The sequence below is a fragment of the Vombatus ursinus genome, unplaced genomic scaffold (genome assembly GCF_900497805.2).
Source record: "Vombatus ursinus unplaced genomic scaffold, bare-nosed wombat genome assembly UNPS02014791.1, whole genome shotgun sequence".
NCBI classification, from domain to species: Eukaryota; Metazoa; Chordata; class Mammalia; order Diprotodontia; family Vombatidae; genus Vombatus; species Vombatus ursinus.
Genome location: NW_020954569.1, coordinates 56,348,337 through 56,368,797, shown reverse-complemented (window position 1 = coordinate 56,368,797; position 20,461 = coordinate 56,348,337).

Genomic DNA, 20,461 nt, shown 5'->3' with positions numbered 1-20,461 from the left:
ATGGATATGGTAAGAGTATAGTACAGTATAGTATAGTATGGTATAATATAGTACAGTATAGTATAGTATAATATAGTATAGTATAGTACAGTATAGTATAATATAGTGTAGTATAGTATAGTATAGTATAGTATAGTACAGTACAGTATAGTATAGTATAGTATAGTATAGTATAGTATAGTATAGTATAGTATAGTATAGTATAGTATAGTATAGTATAGTACAGTATGCTGAAGCAATTCATCTCTCAGAAACTGATGTCTTCTGGTGACATCATCAAAAAAGCTACATGTGGTGGGTTTTTTGGTTTTTGTTGTTTTTAATATTGATCTTTTTGCTGGGTGTTTCCAATGCTGTATGCCTGTAATGCTACTGAATACTTCTCATAGTGTTCAATTCTAATATTGCTGGATATCTCTGATTCTGGTGCATTGGGCAGTAAATATGATTGCTGCTATTCTATACTAAAGTCTGCATCTTCTGCCACTACATACTTAGGAGGGAACCAGCTCTTTTGCTTAATAGCCCCATAGGCCAGCATTAGCTCCAACTTCCACCAGCCAAATCCAGCCAGCTAGGTAAAAAAGCCCTTAGGCATTTTAATGTCTGTCTTTTGAACTTTTTTTTTTCTCTCTCTCAATCTCCTATCTGACATGGTGCTAGAAATTCCTTTCAACTTCAAGCTTACTACTTGTTAAGCTATATCCTTTCAAAACATCCCAAGTTCTCACTTAGCAATACTATAAAGGATTTGTGTGGAGCTTCAGTGGCAACTTTCTTTTCAGCTCCTATAGTGCCCCTAGCATCTATGAACAATCAATTTCATAAAGAACAAAAAGGCCAGGTAGAGGTGAATGAAGCTGGCTAGCTCTCTAGTGTCTTTCTTCTACATTCTTGACTTTGTTATATATGCCTAGAATCAAGAAATCACTGGTATCCATACACTAAGTGAAAGGAGGCTGAGAAGCTGTGTAGTTTTCAGAGAATGATGACCAGGATCAGAAATTTTGAGATAATTTGTTGTTGTGCAGTCATTTCAGTTGTGTCCAACTCTTCGTGACCCAATTTGGGGTTTTCTTGACAAAGATACTGGAGTGATTTTTCATTTCCTTCTCTAGCTCATTTTACAGATGAGGAATCTGAAGCAAACAGGGTTAAATGACTTGCCCATGGTCACAGCTAGTAAGTGTCTGAGGCCAGATTTGAACTCGGGAAGATTCATCTTCCTGACTCTAGGCCTAACACTCTATCCATTGTGTCACTTAGATGACCTGAGATAAAAGTATCTGAGAAGTGGTTGAAGGATCCATAAATGTTTAGCCTTCAGGAGACTTTGTGGAGATATAATAGTTGTCCCAAGTGCTTGAAAGTGTCTAATGTGGAAAAGGTTTTTTTTTTCTGTTTTACCCAAAAGAATAGTAGAAGAACATTTGGAAGTTGAAGAGGCATGTTTACTTTAGATATAAAATATGCCTAACTGGTAGAGCAAAAAGTAGAATAGTCCATGAGACAAACAGTACATTCTCCCTCACTAAAGATTTTCAAATAAAAGTTAGATGACCATTCATTGGAAATGCTTTAGATATAATTCTTAGGTACTTTTTGAAAGAAACAGTTACTAAGCTCCATTCTAATGAAAACATTCTCTGAACAATGAGAAAGGAAGGCACATATGCTGGGATGAGACATTTTGTAGACCGTTTCAAAAGCCCCTGAACTATAGCTTATGAGCAATGTAGACATTTGATAGGTCAGTTTGTATGTGGCATCCAGAAACTAATGCCTAGGCCCTGAATCCATATGCTTTGTACACACACACACACACACACACACACACACACACACACACACACACACTCCTATTAGGTGGTTAAATCACAATGCCCCATGGATGTCTCTAAGGGAGTTAACCGTGAATGAAAGATGTTGAATAAATAAATATTTTTGAGAAGGCACAGTAGCCAGAATCTCGAAAGGGAGCTTAGTGGTTACTGTTGCACATGCTTCCAATATTTATTACAGTAGATACAATTTTGGGGTATATATTCTCCCCATGGGACAGCATGATGGTTAATGAGATATCGTGCTGTGCATTTACTTATTCCATCCTTAAATCCTTGAAAACCCCAGACTCATCATAGGCACTATGATGCAACCCCTCATTAAGCAGTTTAAGAAAGAAAGAACTTTTAATTAGGTGGTTTGATAAAAATTCTGACTCATAATGGATTATATAAGCTTTCTGTTCAGCAATAATTTCTCCTACTAAGTGAATCTATTGGGACTTGATCTCTCTGATAGCCTGATAAATAAATGCATGTATCTAAGAGACTGCTGAAGATGCAGGCATCATTTTTTTTTTCCTGCTCTTACCCACTTACCCTGATTTGACAACTGTCTGAACACTTTTACACATATCATCGAGCTGCTCATCTTTTCTCCTTTTGATACTGTTTTAAGAAGATAAGAGAAGTGTCTCTCCTATTACTTTCCAGTGTAAATTCTAACTTTTAATCTCTTGATCAGACTTCTCCAAACTGGATGCTTATGAGAAAAGAACTATTTTTAATTTCCCCTGAGTCTTAAGATACTTGGGATAGTGTGGGAGTTGAGCTAGGGGGTGATGATAATTAAGTTCCTGAGCTGTGAGTGTTAGGATGCTGAAAATTAATTCCTGAAGTGAGAGGAAGTGTCGCTATGGACTGTCTGCCCATCCCCAAAGGATATCCCCAGCATACCACAAAGAGAGATGTCTGTGGACTCAAATTTTGGTAACAGAACATAAACTTGGAATGGCAGTATAGTGTTATAGTGGCAGTAGACTTTAATTACATGTAAATCTGATGAAGTCCTTATTCTTTGTGCAAAATAGAGTAGCTACCAATTTATTCACTTTGCTTAATTATAATTTCATCCTTTAAAAAATGAAGGAACAAATGAAGTTAATTACTATTCTGGATCTAGAACAAGGAGAAACCAGTGGTTGGGGCACAAATGACAGGGACTATAGGGAGAAGTGATTACTTGATCTGAGCATTTGTTATACAGGGGAGGAAATACGGGTGTAGTCTGCCTAACATCTAATATTTTAAGAGGACAGATATCAAAGAGTTCAGAAAAAAGATAATTATTATTCTTTACTCTGAAATTCTATAAGGATTCATGTGATATCCAAGAGGACAGGGTAGTTGTTTTTCACATAATTATTCAAACAAATATTTTCAAAACAATGATATATGTGCTACGTCTATACAAATTAAAATAAATCGATAGAGCAAGAAAGCAAAAAAAGGCAAAAACTTCATAAAATCATGTCAGAGAATATAAATGCCTGAAGCTTTCATTCAACATTGCTACAACCAACCCAGCCTTTTATACTGGACAAAGACAATACATGGCAGCAAATAGCCAAGTAGAGAAAGAGGCTTCAATACCCAAATACAAAAGAGAACAAAAAACATAGATCAGTTCCTCATTTTCTTCCTAGAATTTAGTCTGGACAGGGAACTAGGAAAGACTGAACATGGCTTAATGAAAAGTTTTTGAATACAGAAGGAAAACTGGACCATCACAGTGAAAGCAGGAGGGGTCAATGAGTAATGATAGCTACTACTAGAAAAAGACTGAAAGACAAAAAATTCAGAAGAGAAAATCTGATATTTACCTAGCTCCCAAGCTAAAAAACAGAAAGTGAACTCCATAAAGACTGACGGGAATATGTGTAAGAATTTTAAGGTCAAGATATATTGCATGTGTCATATGTTAATCAGGTCAATAGCTCAGTGGACAGAGTGCTGGATCAAGAAAGAGTCGTAAGCCTGGAGTTCACATCTAATCAAAGACCCTAATTGGATGTCCCTGGACAAGTTATAATTGATTTGCTTCTGTTTCCTTATATGTAAAATGAAGATATTAATAGGACTTACATCCCAGCATTGTGAGGATCAAATGAGATAATGTATATAAGGTATTTGTAAGAAATTTAAAGTGCTATATGTATGCTAACTTATTAAAATTATATTATATTAATTGTCAAAGGAAATATACAAAACAAAAGACAAGACTCTATTTGAAGAAAATAATTTTACAGATTCCCTATAGGTCATAGACCAACAACAAGAAACTAGAATTTTTGGAAAAGAATAATAAAATGAATTAAAAGAATAGAAACATGAAACTATATCAGAGATTAGTGTTATGGGAGAGATATTAATGGAAAATAAAGAGTGAATAATTAACATACCTGACAGATTCATTCTAGTGTAGTAGGGCCTCTGAAAATGAAAATGATAGATTTGGAAATAAAAATATTGAAATGGAAGAAAATCTGACAGTAAAGCAGAAAAACATAATAACTTTGGTGGGGAGGAACATGTATTTTACATCAGCCATAGTGACTGATCTGGAAGACTGAGTGGTAAGGGGAAAAAAATAAGGAACACTGGCAATCCAGAAAAAGAAAGAAAGAAAGAAAGAAAATGCAGTCTAACACCTAAATATCATACTGCAATAAATGATTCGAGAAAACTGCACAGAACTATTGAATGCAGATAAGAAAATATTGATTGATTCCCTTATATAGGGGTGAGAGGGAGTCACACTTGAAGCACTAAATAATATAATTATTAAATTTTAAAGCTTAAATAATAAATTACAAATTTTACAAGCAGTCAAAAGACAAGACCCCGAGTACAAAGGAAAAGTCAATTGAAATAAACCAGGACTATTCTGTAACAATCATAAATCAAAGAAAAGAATGGCAGAAAATATTCCAAAATCAAAGGAGCTTGAGTCAATCTTAAATAAGGTAGCCTTTAAAGTTCAGTTTAATCATCTAATAAATAAAAATAAAATAAAATTCCTTTGAAAGAGACATTTAAATTATTCCTGAAAATGAAAGGTATGACCAGAAAATCTGACTTGCAAATACTCTAATTACCAGGAACACTAAAAAGCAGAAAATATGTATAATTTTAAAGAGAAAATATGGGCTACCCTGGTGACTCCTATTCTGCTGCCATTTACCTCCAATCACCAATAAACCTCTTTTAGAAACTCCATGTTTCTCTAATTCTCTTTTGTTGAAAGACACATCTGTCTTGGAGTACCTTAAAAAAGTGAAATTCTGAAAATAAAAAAAACAAACAATTTTAATAAAGAGCAAAGGAACAGGCAGTCTTAGTGGGTATACATAGGGACCTCATCTATTAAGAGCAATTATAAAGAAGAAAAAAGCAAAGGCTGGGAACAGATAACAAAATACAAAATGTGTCAGGAGCATTAAAGTTCAGAATTAACTGAGACTGAGTCTAGTGAAATCTAGGGAGAACTTTTTTTTAAAAGACTTTAAAAAAAAGCTCTTTTGAGATGAAGATTACTTCTAATAAACTCTAATTTTGTTTCTGTTTGTCTATTTTCCGTGCAAAGAATAAAAATATTTGGAATGGTAAGGAAAGAGAAAAACTTAAGGCACATTACGTTCTCTTATATTTCATTCTTGTCACACCACATTTAGATTATTCCTTTCAGTTAGGAAGTGCATTGATAAATGGGAGAGAGACCAGGGAAGAGTAACCAGTAGAGGTGAGGGCCTTAAGAACAAATAATGTGAGCATTAGTTGAAAGTGGAGATACTGACAAAGTATATACCCAACCTCTTCCACACCACTAAGCTCCCAAAAGATAATCTGCATACTCTGTAAATAAGAATGCTTTACAAATCATAGCTCATGATCCCCTAACTAACTGATGCATCTCTTTTTACTAGTCATTACTTGGTGGCAGCCAAACAGTACAGTGGATAGAATGTTGAACCTAAAGTCATGGAGTCTTCATTTTCCTGACTTCAAATCTGGCCTCAGGTATGTGACCCTGGGTAAGTCACATAACCCCATTTGCCTCAGTTTCATCATCTATAAAATGAACTGAAGAAGGAAATGGTAAATTACTCTAGTATCTTTACCAAGAAATTCCCAAATGAGGTCATAAAGAGGCAGATACAACTGAAGAACCACTGAATATGTACTGCATCATAAGTCAAAGCAAAGGCCCTTAATGAAAGGGCATAATGATAAAAGTAAAAGTGGAACATTTTCCCCATGAAATTGGAGCTAATTATCTCACAAAAACACATATTCTTAGTAGAAAGAGTATATATTTACACAAATTGGGCTTGGAGTATATGTATTTGGTACACCTATTCAACTATGGTATGTGCTTGAAAGGAAAAACTCATGCCCCTGACACTTCAGAGCAGCTGATGTCTTTTGGTCCTGTCATTGTGCTTCTTTCCTTCTTTTTCTTTCTTTTTTTCTTTTTCTTTCTTTCTTTCTTTCTTTCTTTCTTTCTTTCTTTCTTTCTTTCTTTCTTTCTTTCTTTCTTTCTTTCTTTCTTTCTTTCTTTCTTTCCAGCCAAAGACAAGGTTTATTAGAACATCCATCATATTGGCCAGACTCTTAAGGAATCTAAGCTCTAATGCAAGTGGGCCAAATCTTAAGAATCTGAGCAGTGGTTAAATTTTAAGAATCTGAGCACTTAATGGAGACAAGATGAATCTTATGTACAGAAAGATTGTGGGAGAGATCAAGGAGTGCAGAATCTTGATGAGAGTGACTGGGACATAGAATGGAGTTTAGATAGGATTAAGGGTGGGCAATGGCCCAGGACCATCAGCAAGGAATAGACAATGGAGGGGTAGGGTAGGTTAAGGGTAACAGAGAATTAGAACATTGGGCACAGGCATAATGAAAGGCCAGTTGATAAGAGTATAGCCTCAGGCAAGCACCAGTGACTTGGGAAGGCCCAGGGTTTTTCCTTTTTGGGGTCCAAATCCCAAAGACATGGTCTTCAGATTCCATCCCTATCATTCCCCCCTCAAACAAATGGGACTCAAATTCTTTTGGGTTAAAGGGTGAAGGTCTTGGCTTCTGATACTGCATCCTGCTGGCAAGGGGCATACAGCCATCACTGCCTCAAGGGTGTCTCAAAGAGGAAGTTGACTGGAACCAAGCACAGGCTGTGTCCAGGAGACAGAGGGGGGGCATTGGCTGGTACCCACTGATTGCTACCAACTATAGGTGAATGGCCTGTAGTCTGGAAGACACAAATCTGACAGAAAAGACTGCAGGGCCCAGATATAGGGAGAAGTAAAAGTGTAAGAACCCCATTAAAACCATTTACATTTGACCTGTAGGATTATCTGATCTTGTTACTTTTTCAAAAGTTTAAGTAAAGCTTTTGCTGGTAGAAGTTTTCCATCCCTGGGTTCAATAGTTACACAAATGAATTTGCCAGGGACTGACTTTCACTTCAATTATCACTGAGATTCTCCTCCCAAACCAATTTGAAAATGTTTCCTATTCAATTTCAGTTGTATGGGGGTACTGAATGATTATATATTCTCAAAACAGCAAGATCTCACACACTTGCAATGATCTTTTACTGACCACTTGCTCTGATTATAGAAATTTGCTATAAAAGGATAAAGCAAGGAAGTAGATTTAGGGCCCTAACAGTTCAGAATAACACACTGAGTTTGGGTTCAGATAATTCAGTTTTCCAACAATGCAGTATCAAATTCACCTCACAGCCATTTCAGGAATAGCCAGGTGGGTAACATTCCTTTTCAAAGGAACATAATGGAGAAACTGAGCCAGGAGAATCCCATCTTAGACTGAGGCTAAAATTGTCCTCTCAACATTTCCAGATGGAAACTTCCCATTAGAATCACATTCTCTCTGAGTAGCTTGCAGCACTTCTCTCAGAGATGGTGGATTACTGATTATTGATGGATTATTATGTTCCATCAGACAACTCAAAATAAAATCATTTACAATCCCATGAGCTTTTACCTCAAACAGCAAGTTTCACTAATCACAGTTTAGAAAAAAACTTTTCCAGGATTTATGTCTCAAATTTTAATTTGTCCTGGTGTAAAAAGCCAATTGTTAGAGATTGTTTCTATATAATTGCAAATTCTCAGCAAGCCATAACCCAAACAAGCTTTTTGGCAAGTTTACACATTAAAACAATAACCAACAATGGCCAAATTGTTTTAGCTGCAACCAGATTATGAAAAGTTGCTTGACATAACTGATACAAAAAGTTGACCAATTTGAAACTTGAAACAAACCCATTACCAATCGGGTGACTTCAGTTTTGTTTAATGCCTTTCCAAATTATTTTATACAGATAATCAACATCTCATCATTAACAGTTAAAACTACAACTTTGAAAGATCGGACTTACCCAGGTTTGGAGGCTGGCTAGCTTCTTTACCTTGACCCTTCCCTCTCTCCCCACAACTGCTGGGGGGTTGAGGTGGGGGTGGGAGGGTGTGAGCAGGTTGTGCTGAACCTGAGTGATGATTCCAGGCAAAGGCTGCCCCAGGGCCCAAGACCATTGCCAGTGGGGCACAAGCTGTAGCTGCTGCCCCTCCCCTCTTCTTCCTTTTGCCAGGTGGGGAAGGGCAAATTTGAGGATGAGGGGGGAAGGATGAACCTCTTCTTCTATGATGGGGTTAATAAAGATACCCTCTTGACTCAAGGGAAGGGAATGGGAGAAGGGAGTGACAAGAGTTGTAAGGAGGTGTTTCAAAACTCCTTAATGATTGATCACAAAACCTCCAGAATGTGCTGTACAGAACCCTGTAACTTACATGAAAGAGGATTCAGGGGTGTAGAGGGAAGGGAATAAATAAGCCTCAGAGAACCAAAAAGCACCTGTAGTTTTCCCAAATCCCAGAAGTAGGCATATGCTTCCAGATAGGGCATCCATCCTTGTCCTCTATGCTATGGAAGGTGTGCCCAGGTCTATGGCCTTGAACCACGCCAGTGGACTGAGAGCCTGAGAGCATCTGGCCAAGTACAAGACAGCCTCATAACTGTTTGCCTGAAAAGCACCTCCAAGTCTTCCTAGGTGCTTGGAGAATTACCCCAACTGCAGGGCAAGAAAGAAGCAGGGGAGGCTTACACACCTTCCAGTCTTGATTGGAGAACTTGGGGTTAGGCAGCTTCAACATCTAGGCCACCAAAATATTGAGTTTTAGATGTTAGGAGTGCTGGGACCCCAAAATCATGACAAGCAGGTCCTGTCCAAAATAATTCAGCCCAAGCCTTCTTTCAGTCAAAGACTAAGTTTATTAGAACATCTGTCATATTGACCAGACTCTTAAGGAATCTAAGCATTTGTATCACTAATGAAAGCAGGCCAGATCTTAAGAACCTGAGCAGTGGCTAGATTTTAAGAATCTCAGAATTTGGCTAGATTTTAAGAATCTGAGCCAATCCTGCTTCTTTCTATTGGCCTTCACCCAATCAAGTATAGCATCTTTGCTCTCCTCTGCCTCCATACATATACCTCTACCAGAGGCATAGTTACGTGTACTTACACATAGTTGGTCTTCATCTATTATACCCTGTCCACCATCCAAAGGGACATTGTGGATAGTAAGCTTCTCTGCTAGAGGAGGGGTATCCATTTTTCACCTTGTTCTTTCTTCTTTGTATTGGTCATCAGATATGTACTCGTTTGAGGTACTATCTTTAGAGCCACATGAAACTCTTTCCTTTATCCACTAGAGTTTTCTTTGGTTAATGAATATCTCCTCTATTTGAGGGGGTATTATAGTTCTGTTATTCAGCTCTCTCAGGCAAAATGGTTGGAACACATCCTCAGCCAAGATATGCTAGAAAGTAGAAGATGCCCTAGCTAAAATAATTGCTTTTGAAACTCTTCTTGGAACTCCTCTCTTAATTACTTTCTCTTCTTCTGTCACTTTTGAATTTCTAATTTCAAATTTCATATAATTTTTTTTTAAGTAGAAATCTCCTTCTGTTCTTAGTATTCTTATTACCTCCCTCCTCCCAGCTGAGGTAAATACTCCTTGGACTCTACTTCTAAAAAGGAAAAAAAAAAACAAAAAACAAACAACAACAACAACAACAACAACAAAAATGTGATGGAACTAAATGAGACTGTTGATAAACTGGTGTCAATTCCCGATTCAGGACCTTTGTTCTATGCAAGTAAGAAGTTATGGGATAATAACAGAAGACTAAAAAATTTAAAGTTTAGTGACTTTTATTTTATTTTTTATTCTTACCACCAGCAACAATTCACAGCATGGTTTCTCAAAACTGGAAGTAGATAAGGGAATATTAAAGTGGAACACAATATCTGGTCTCAAGTATGAAGAAGAGTGAATAAACTTCTTAGGATTGAGCCCAGAGTTTAGAACCAGGAACAATGGGTAGAAGTTGCAAAGTATCAGGGTTAAATCTGCTGGAATGATAAATTTCTTAATATGTAAAACTATTTGAAGGCAGAGTGGGTTGCATAAAGAAGTGTGTTTTCATTCACAGGAAGTTTCCAATAAAAGTCTTATTAATGGGGCAGCTAGGTGGAGCAGTGCGTAGAGCACCGGCCCTGAAGTCAGGAGGAACTGAGTTCAAATCTGGCCTCAGACCAAACATTTGACACTCACTAGCTGTGTGACCCTGGGCAAGTCACTTAACCCCAATTGCCTAAAAAACAAAAACAAAACACAAAAAAACATCCTATTAATTGTCTGACGTGACATGTAGGTGTCTTTACTTCATGTGTCATTTTAACCAAACGGTCTCTACAATTTGTACTCTCTTTGAATTTATCACAGGTTCATAGATTGAGAGATGGAAGGGACCTCAAAGTTCACATAGTGTAACCCCTCAAATTACTTGTGCAAACCACTTAGGCTGAGCTATAATTTTGAAACTATTTAAAATTTTGATGACAATGATATGTGTTCTGTTAACAATCATAAGTCTACTCTTCACCAGAAAGGACCAAATTGAGCTAGTTTCCCCATTTTTACTTAATATTCTGGCAACTGAGTACTGGATTCCACCTCATACAAATGTGTCTCATTACTTTTTTGTTGTGTTTTCAATTCAGTGCTTTTTTTTTTAAAGAAGGGAAGATACTTGAGAGAAAGATGGATAAAACAGTTGTTAATTCTTAAGCATTACATTTAACTTTTTAAATTATTATTTTTTATTCTGAGCTCAAAACCCAAAAACAACGAACATTTCCATATATGCAGTAACACACCAACGGATCATTTTATATGACAATTGAATTTCAATTTCATAGCACATGCTTTTTTTTATAAAAGGTATGTGATAAATTCAACACTTTATTATAGAAACCTTCCTGCTTATGTGAGCTTCTTTTCTTTTTTGTACATCAAAAAAAGTTCTTTTTTTCTATCAACATTATTGCTAGTGTCATTATCCTTGTATAAATTGTTCTTGTTTTGCTTTGCTTTGTTTTGTTTTGTTTTTACTTCTTTCTATATCAATTTCTACCTTCAGGATTCCATGAAATTATATATTTTGTCATTTATTATGTCACAATAATATTCCATTATATATATTTCAAAATTTATTCAACTATTGCCCAATTAAAAAGTATCTGATTAGTTTTCATTCATTCATTCATTCATTCATTCATTCAAATCTTTACTTTTTTTCTCTTCTTTTTTTTATCCTCATTTTATTTCTTAAGGAAGTATAGCTTTCTTGTGATTATTCACTCCTTGATATTTTCCTTCTTCTTAACCCATCTCTCCCTATCCCCATCTGCTTCCTTACAATCTTATCTATTTCTACATCAAAATCTTTATGTGTATCCGTATTTTCAATCAGACAGTTAGGTGGAGCAGTGGATAGAATGCTGGTTCTGGAGTCAGGAAAACTTATTTTCTTGAGTTATAATCTTACCTCAAACACTTACTAGCTATGTGACCCTGGAAAAGTCACTTAAGCCTGTTTATCTCAGTTTCTTCATCTATAAAATGAGTCAAAGAAAGAAATGGCAAACCACTCCAGTGTTTTTTGGCCAACAAAGTTCCAAATGACACCACAAAGAATCAGAAACAATTGAAAACAGCTCAACAACAACAATAGTTCATGTAATCCTCCTTTGTTTTCAATTAAAGTGGTTTGAAAATTTGGACCAGTTGTGAGATGAGTGATGTTCATCTGATACCTGCTTCACCTACTCCTTCCTGCTGGTTTGTAAAATCTTCTCATGTTCCAAAGTATGAGAAATAGCAAGTTGTATCCTCATAACACTAGCGCATTCTTTTTATCTTCCCTTTTCTTTCCCTTCTTAAAAATCTCACTATAGAATAAATCTGCTATCCACTGTTTTTCTTATTTATTTCCTTCAATACCCTTTCAAGACATTAAGGTTCCAAAGGAACAGTTGTTTCTCCTCCCCCTAGCTGAATGTTAGTACTTCATTATCTTCATCATATTCTGCCTTCTTCAAATTGCTCAAATGAATTTACTTATCTATACCTCTCTTGATTTTTGTGATTGTATTTCAAGGTTCTATTCAACTCCACCCCTCTCCCTTTATCAGAAATACTCCATAGTGTTCTTTTATCTGGGTTAAAACACTAAATAAATAATTAGACACTACAAAATCATGGTCACAATTCATAGTTAAGGTAAATATGGAGTAATCAGAAGGGGAGTAGAACTTTTTATGGTACTTGGACTACTTGCTTCTAACACAATCATTGTCTATCTTTTTAGAGGATGGAGTGATGGAGAGTAAATGACCAGTGCCAAGTATTATTATACTCTGGATATACTACAAGTCTACTTTAGGGTTCAGCTCTGGGTTTAGCAACTAATCTTCTAAACCTGCTTTTACAACCTCCCCATTTCTTCCTTTTTGGCAGGGTGTTTGGGGAAGGAGTCTTTTTTATACCTATAAAGGAGTGGTAAGGGGCAGCATGGTCTAACAATTGAATTTAGAGTTAGAATTTAGAGTTAGAAAAACTTGAGTTCAAATCTTGTCTTTGACACATACTGGCTATGTGTATCTGGACATGTCATTTTAACTCTTAGTGCTCTAGGAAACTGTAAGGTGGTAAGTTTCAAAAAGGTATTTGTCTGTGTTGGCAGATAGAGTTCCTGATGGGGAGTTTGCCACAATAATGAAGTCACTAATCTGGTTTAAAAAGAGTGATACAAAGTTGGCACATATAATGGAAAAACTGAATAATGCATATTGTTATCATCTGTATTTCCATTATCATCATCATTACTGATAGATCCACATCAGTGTAGGTACTCTCACACCAGAACAAATCACAGCCCATTCAGATTTTCTAACCAATGTGTTTATTGTACATGTTCATAAATAAAACCTCCATGCAGAATTTATCCAGTATGCTAAAGGTTCTCCTCTAGGTATTTTCATGTTTTACTGATATCAGTTTAAGGCAGAATGTGTCTATATCTCACCCCTCAATCTTGCTTTGTTGCTGATACACTTCCTCTCCCAATCATCCATGTTATTTATTACATATTTTCTATTTTGTACATTCATTTCATCATGGATAATGTGCTGTGGCACATTTACAACAATAATGTATCTCTCAAAACCCCTTTGTATCACCTGTAATTTTGATTCTTTTGAGATTGTGATGTATCATAATTAATAGTCATGTAGTATCATTACTAAAGGAATATTGATCTTTACAAAGATAAGCTTTTGCTGTAGGGAGTCATCCATGATCAATGGAAATTCCTTGCCATTTCATAAGTGTGAGTTAGATCACTATCATAATCATTTTAATCATCACCCACAAATATGTAATATTATAGTTTACAGAAATATTCGCTATATAATAACTATTTGAGGTAGATGGTGTAAGTACTTATCTCCATTTTGTAGATGAGAAAAGTGAGGCATCAAAGATGCTATGACTTGCCCATTGCCTCATGGATAGCATGTGTGGATTCAAGATTGTGCAGTCAGGTCTTCTCACTCTAAATATGGCATATTTTTTTTTCAGCAAAATAAGCTGCTTCATCTGAACTATAATCCTAAAACCAATTCTATCTACTAGTTTGTCATCCAGTTTGGCCCTCTTAAGAATAAAGTATATTATCCTTATTCACTACTGGTCATCATATCTTCAACATATGCACAAGATCTAGGAAAAAGTCCTCAACTCATTTTCTGTCATCTTCCTACTTTTAGGACTCAATGAAGCCTAAAGGCTGCTAAATTCAGAACCAAAATGATACCTTGCAAAATTCAAGTTTGTTTATCCTTGGCAAACATAACTTTCTGTTTTGAAGAAGAAAGAAAAAAAAGCCCAAAGGTATCATGAACATCAAAGAGCTCTTGAAAAATAACATTTTGATGAGTTAAGAGTAAAGCAGTAAGAAATAAGTATGGATTAAATGTCTCTTTAAAAAATGGGTTTTAAAAATTGATAGAACAGCACTTGGAAAACCATAGTCTCAGTTGGGCCAAACCCCTAATATTTGAAAAATGCTTTGTTACACTTGACAAAGTCAACCCTACTGAGTGTCTCAAAAGATATTGCCACTACAGGTCAACAAAAAAACTCCATAAATAGCTAGTCCAAGTTTCCAAGCAGTTTTTTCCAGTTGAAGTATAAAATAAAACATAATTTCTTCTTTATGAATGAGGGGCTTCCTTGAACCATTTCCAAATAAGAGAAATGCATTCTGAAAAGGAAAAAAAAATCAGTTTTTTGAAAATAATAGCTCATGGTATTATTATTGCTTGTCTGAACAATTTCATGATCATACCTTCCATTTATATATGGTAGCTTTCCCCCAAGAGAACAAAATGATTTAATGTATATTTATTGCTCCTTTTAAAATCATAATAGTGATATGTAAGTTTTTCTTCTCTACTATCCCCTACCTCCCTTTCTTCCTCCTTTGTTCTTTCATTCCTTCCTTCTTTTATCCTTCCATCCACTTTTCCTTTACTTATATCTTTCTACTCTTCTCCCTTATTTTTCTTTACCTTTCCTTCTCTCCTTCTGGATCTTCTTAACCCTATTTCCCTAGCTCACTTCCTCTCCATCCTCTTCTGTTTCCTCTTGCCTCTCTGCCCCTCCTCTCTCTCTCTCTCTCTCTCTCTCTCTCTCTCTCTCTCCCCCTCTCTTTCTCTCTTTCTCTCTCTCCCCCCCTTCCCTTCCATTTGCATTCTATTACTGATTTAAATAAAACTTTCTGCCCTAAGGGTAGAGTTGATTGATATTTACTGGATCAATTCACCCCACTCCACTTAAAGTACATAATATGATACCAAATCAATTTTAATCATAAACATTGTATTAAATAGAAAAATTCTTTTGAATTGGAGTGATATAACATAAGAATATTTGCATAGAATAAGAAAACTTAGCCAGGTGTGTTTTATAAATTATCAAGCAGGTTTAGAAAAGAGTCATTCCAGAAATGAAGTGATATCTTCTATCACAGTTCTGAGAAGCAATTTAACAATGATTATGGAGAAGAGAGTATTGCTTTGAGATTTGGTCATGTTTTCCCTTGTGCTTCACCCCACTGGACTTTGACTGTAGAAGGAATCTGTGAACTTTGAAGAATCCAGAGAATTTTGGATTTTCCATCTTCCTATCGGTGTTCTAGCCCCTTCTCTGGATCAGCTGATATAAGTATTAGCATTGGAAGCCAAGAAAAGATGGATGTGGATTCACCCTGATTATGTACCTCAAGAATGGTGGGGAAAGACTTAGAGTAACCAGGAAATACATTACAATTTTGACACATTTCTTCTCTACTTGAGCCCATTATTTTATGGACTCTATGTCTACTTGTGGAAGGATGTACCCTAGACTTCTGGGAAGATATTTTGTACCAACTATTCTTACTGCTCCATCTTAGTAAATATGCCTTTCTAAAAGGTATTTAAGTCTGACTGACAAATAAAAATTCTCAACTGATAATATTGGGAAGAGGGAGCAGGAAGCATACTACTACAGATTCTTGCTGGTTGAATTAGAGGACATTCCCACTCAAGGATACCCTAGAATCCTGAGTCAAATTCAGAACTTTATCAGGTTCTTCCTGTCCTTCTACCCTCAAAAAGACAGGGAAGATCATCAGCCAAATTGAGTAATCAGATGGTTGATCCATATCTATGCTGCATCAGTCAAGACCCTGATGAAATAATGATGCTATGTCTTTGTGCTCTGCCTCAATTTGCTAGAGAGGCAAGACAGAGTAAAGATAGAGTGCTAGATGTAGTGTCAGGAAGATTGAGGTTCAAATCTTACCCCAAATATTTACTAACCCTGTGATCCTGGTCCAAACTTTTAACTTTATTGGTCTCAGTTCTTCATGTGTAAAATGAGGATTACAATATCAGATGATGTCTAAGGTCCCTTTTAGCTCTAACTCTGGGATTCCTTGCTGACAAGCACTGTCTAAGAGAATGGTTGTCCAAGATAAAGCTCGGATTCATGTAGATTATTCTTATAAAATATTATAGATTTAATTCAATTCAATAACCATTTCTTAAGCACCAGCTAAGAGCCAGGCACTGTACTGAGCACTGGAAATAGCAATAGACAGGAAAATATATTAATTGGTACTTATTAGATTCAGGTTGCAAATTTTGGACGATAACCAGGTGTAAATCATCTAATCTCTCAGTACTCTAAATAACTCTCTAAGAACATAAGTTGTAGAAATGGCACTGACTTACATTAATAGAGGTAGCTTTCCTCTCCAGATTTCCCCTTACCAGTAAAACTGAAACGTCCTGTCTCTATCTCCATCCCTCTCACCCTCCTGCTCCCCCTCTCCCCAATTTCTATCCCTATATATACATAACAAATATATTTATATCTGCATGTAACATACATGATATATTTATATAAACAAAAATGTTACCATGTATCCTGTGTAAATATGCATGTATTCATATACATATGAGTATATATACAAGATATAGAAAAGTCTCTCTTTACCAATACACTACAGCAATTTACAATTATTAAGAGTTGCTTAAAAATTAAGGTGAAAATAACTTACACAGAGGGTCACAAAACAAATATGTGTCAGAGGGAAACTTGGAACACATGTTTTCCTAGCCTTAGTAAGACAGTAGGGAAAAATGATTTTTAAGAGGGGAAAAAATCTGAATTATATAACCAAAAAGGTAAAAGAATAAGAATTTAAAAGATATATATTGTTACATCTTTTAAATACGTATAAGTCATGTTACTGCCAAAATATTATTAGCAAGCACTTTAATCCTTCATTTCCCATATCATTCATTCCTCTGAGATTGTGCATCATGGCCCTGGAAACTTTACATCCTGAAAAATCATTTCAGCTCTGGAATTTACACCTCATTATTATTCTCTGCCCCTGAAGCTCCTCCCTCCCTCTGATTGGAGGGTGGTGAGTGAATATCTTCTTGCAGAATCTTCATTTTAGGTGGGTGACCTGGCCAGTCATCTTTTCATTTCCCATCTCACTGCAGCCTTCTGGATATTTCCATTATGCCCCTTCTTCCCCTTTTCAGCTTCCTTTTGTATGTTGTCTTCCCCTCCTTAGACTGTAAGCTCCTTGCAGACAGGGACTATCTTTTGCTTTTGTCTGAATCCCCAAAGCCTACCATAGTGCATGACACATAGTAGGTTCTCAATAAATGTTAATTGACTGATGGAGAGATAGCTTGTTGTAATAGGTAGAGCACTAAACTTGGAGTCAGGAAAGCTAAGGTTCAACTCATCTCTTCTAGCTATATGGCTATGTGATGATGGGTATGCCACTTAACTATTTTTTTTTGGTCTCAGTTTCCTCATCTGTAAAGCTGTGAAAATAATATCAGTGGTACTGAATCTGATAATGTAGGTAAACCAATTTGCAAACCTTAAAGCATAACATTAATGTCAGGTATTATTAGGTAGATATCCTTCCAAATATGAATTCATATATAATTTGTAGTCATTAGTTATTAGCATACACATGATTATGGTGACAACTTTTACTAAGGACGTAAAATCTATTTGTTCTTTCAACTAAGGTAAGCATTCTCCTATTTACTCTTCTTGTTTCCATTCATTTATTCAGTAGACCCTTTTTTTGTACTCGTAAGGAGTCAAAGGTAAGACTAGATCCAGCCTTTATATGAAATATAACAACTTTGAAATAAGTGGGGTGTAAATGAATGCACTTTTGCTATGATGTGGTTTTAAACTGAATGTTACCAGAGAGAAGATGGATGCTAATGGAGGTCTTAAATAATTGATGTTGCTTTGGGGTGGTGCAGGGGCAAGAGCTAGCATTCATAGGGTTTTAGGACATAAAACTCAAAATTGTGGATGCAATTGCTTGCATGATCTGCCTGACATTCAGCCAAAATCCATGAGCTCGTATTCACCGGTAATAACTATATTTACTACCACCAGAATAAAATTCAAATCATTCAGTGTGTAGCCCTAATAATAATCCTATATGACTAGGGGCTGCTTCTTCAACATTATTTCCACCTAATTTATAATCAAGATGTTCAATTAATAATTTCAGCACTTTACGCAGTGTTAAGTCAGCTGAAAAATATGTGATTTTTCCACTTTTCATTTTTCACAATGCTGAGGAATGCATAATAACTCGACCAAATGGGGATGCCAGGAAAGCAATGATTATTAACAGACTAATAGGGAAAAGAAAGGGTTTGAAGAGAAAAGCTAAAAAGTTGATTGAGTTTTGTAAAATGTAAAGGCACTACACCATTTCAAAAATAAAACAGCCACATTGACAGTACCTTTCCAGTTATCTTAAACTCCTTAGGAAAATGGAATATAAGTAGCTAAGATTGACAGTCAGAGGAAGAATGATTGTGGCTTATTTGGGTCATTTTTCCACTTGAAACAGCACCAATTCTAATGGGATTCAGTACCTACTCCTTGATCCTTTTCACATTGATCAATTCCACTTCTTCTATACTACCTCCATCAACTTCCTGCTGCTATGCCCTATATGTACACTAATTAATCCATCAATGCCCAGATCTTCTATATAGTTTCAGAGAACAGGAGTAGGACCAATTAGGAACATTGCATGGAGGTAGATAGTATTTCCACATAAGAAAGATCTTTCTTGCAGTTAAAGTTATCTAGCAATTGAATGAACAGTTTTGTATGTGAGTGAGCTTCCCCTTCCCTGGATGTTATGAGAATGTTGGATCACTATCAGTCAAACATATTGTAGAGAGGATTCTTGCATTTGGTGGAGAATTGTATTAGATGACCTGGGAGTCTTTTAAATTTTGAGGTCTGATACTTTGAAATAGATAGTGAACCTATAATCAATCATTTAGTCAATACATAATGAGGATAAGAGAGTGTGAAGGCTTTTTTAAACAAACATGCAAATGATTGGGCCCTAGGACTCAACTTTCTATCTTCATATCTTTAAGACAGCCCAACAGAGTCACTTAGCATAAGAACTGAATACTCTCAATTTTATACTTATTTGGTATAAGATATTAGAGGTCCTGCCAAAATTCAACTATCATCAGGGAGACAAAATACATGCAAGCATTGTTAATCATTAGTAAGAGTTGGTTTATCAAATTAATTAACCATTCCAAGGTCTAATGAACTGAAGAAATTGAGCACAGTATACATTTTATTTTGACAGAGGAAGGGAAGGGCCAGAGGGAACATATGCATTTAATGATGTCCAGGACAGACTCACCTAAATGTGCAGTGGGGCACAGTGAATAGCAGTTAGGTAGAAGAAAACACTGAAACTGGAGGGAGGGCTTGGGGAGGGAGTGGTATCAATGGAGCATTGTGGAAAGAAACTCAAACTTAGAATCAGAAGTCCTATATTTCAATAATTGCTAAAGTTAACTAACTATGGAGAGTTGGGAAAAATCACTTTACCTTTCTGAATTTTAGTAGTGTTATTGGGGTAATCAAGGAGAACCTTGATTGATTTGATGTAACCCCATTAACTTGCTGAAATCAATGGTTGTAAACTTTTATTGTAGAAAGTCATCTCAGATGGAACTGGACATTTACCTGGTTGGAAGGTCATGATAAGCTCTTCTGATTGTGCCCCATGTTTAAATGTCTTCTGATTTCTGATTAACTGAGGCCTAAAAACTTGGACTTGATCAATTAACAGACATTAAATGACTTTCCTTGTTTGTGAATCATAAGAAAACTGTGGATGAATTTCTTCTTCTTCCTGATTCCCTCTGTCTGGAAGTTCAAGGAAGAGGAAGCACTCCAGAAGAAATTAGGTGGAAAAAATAGAAAAAAAAAAACAATTTTGGATGTTTCATAGACTATAGAGGGAAAGATTTATTCAGAGAGAATCCATCCACTGCAGCTTTATTTAACCAAACAGCAGCAAATAGTTTTAGTTACTGGGGACTAATCAAAGGAGCTCACAATATTCTCCTAGCAAGCATATCCCTCAGCAAGTGGTCAAGTATATTTGTCTGACTATATAGGTGGAGAAGAACTTTAGTTTAATAAAGATCTATGTTCAGCAACCTAATCAAGTGGACAGAGAAAGAAAGAAATAAGCATTTATTAGACACTTTTTTTTATCAGGTACTGTGCTAAGCTATGGGGATACAAAGATAGCAA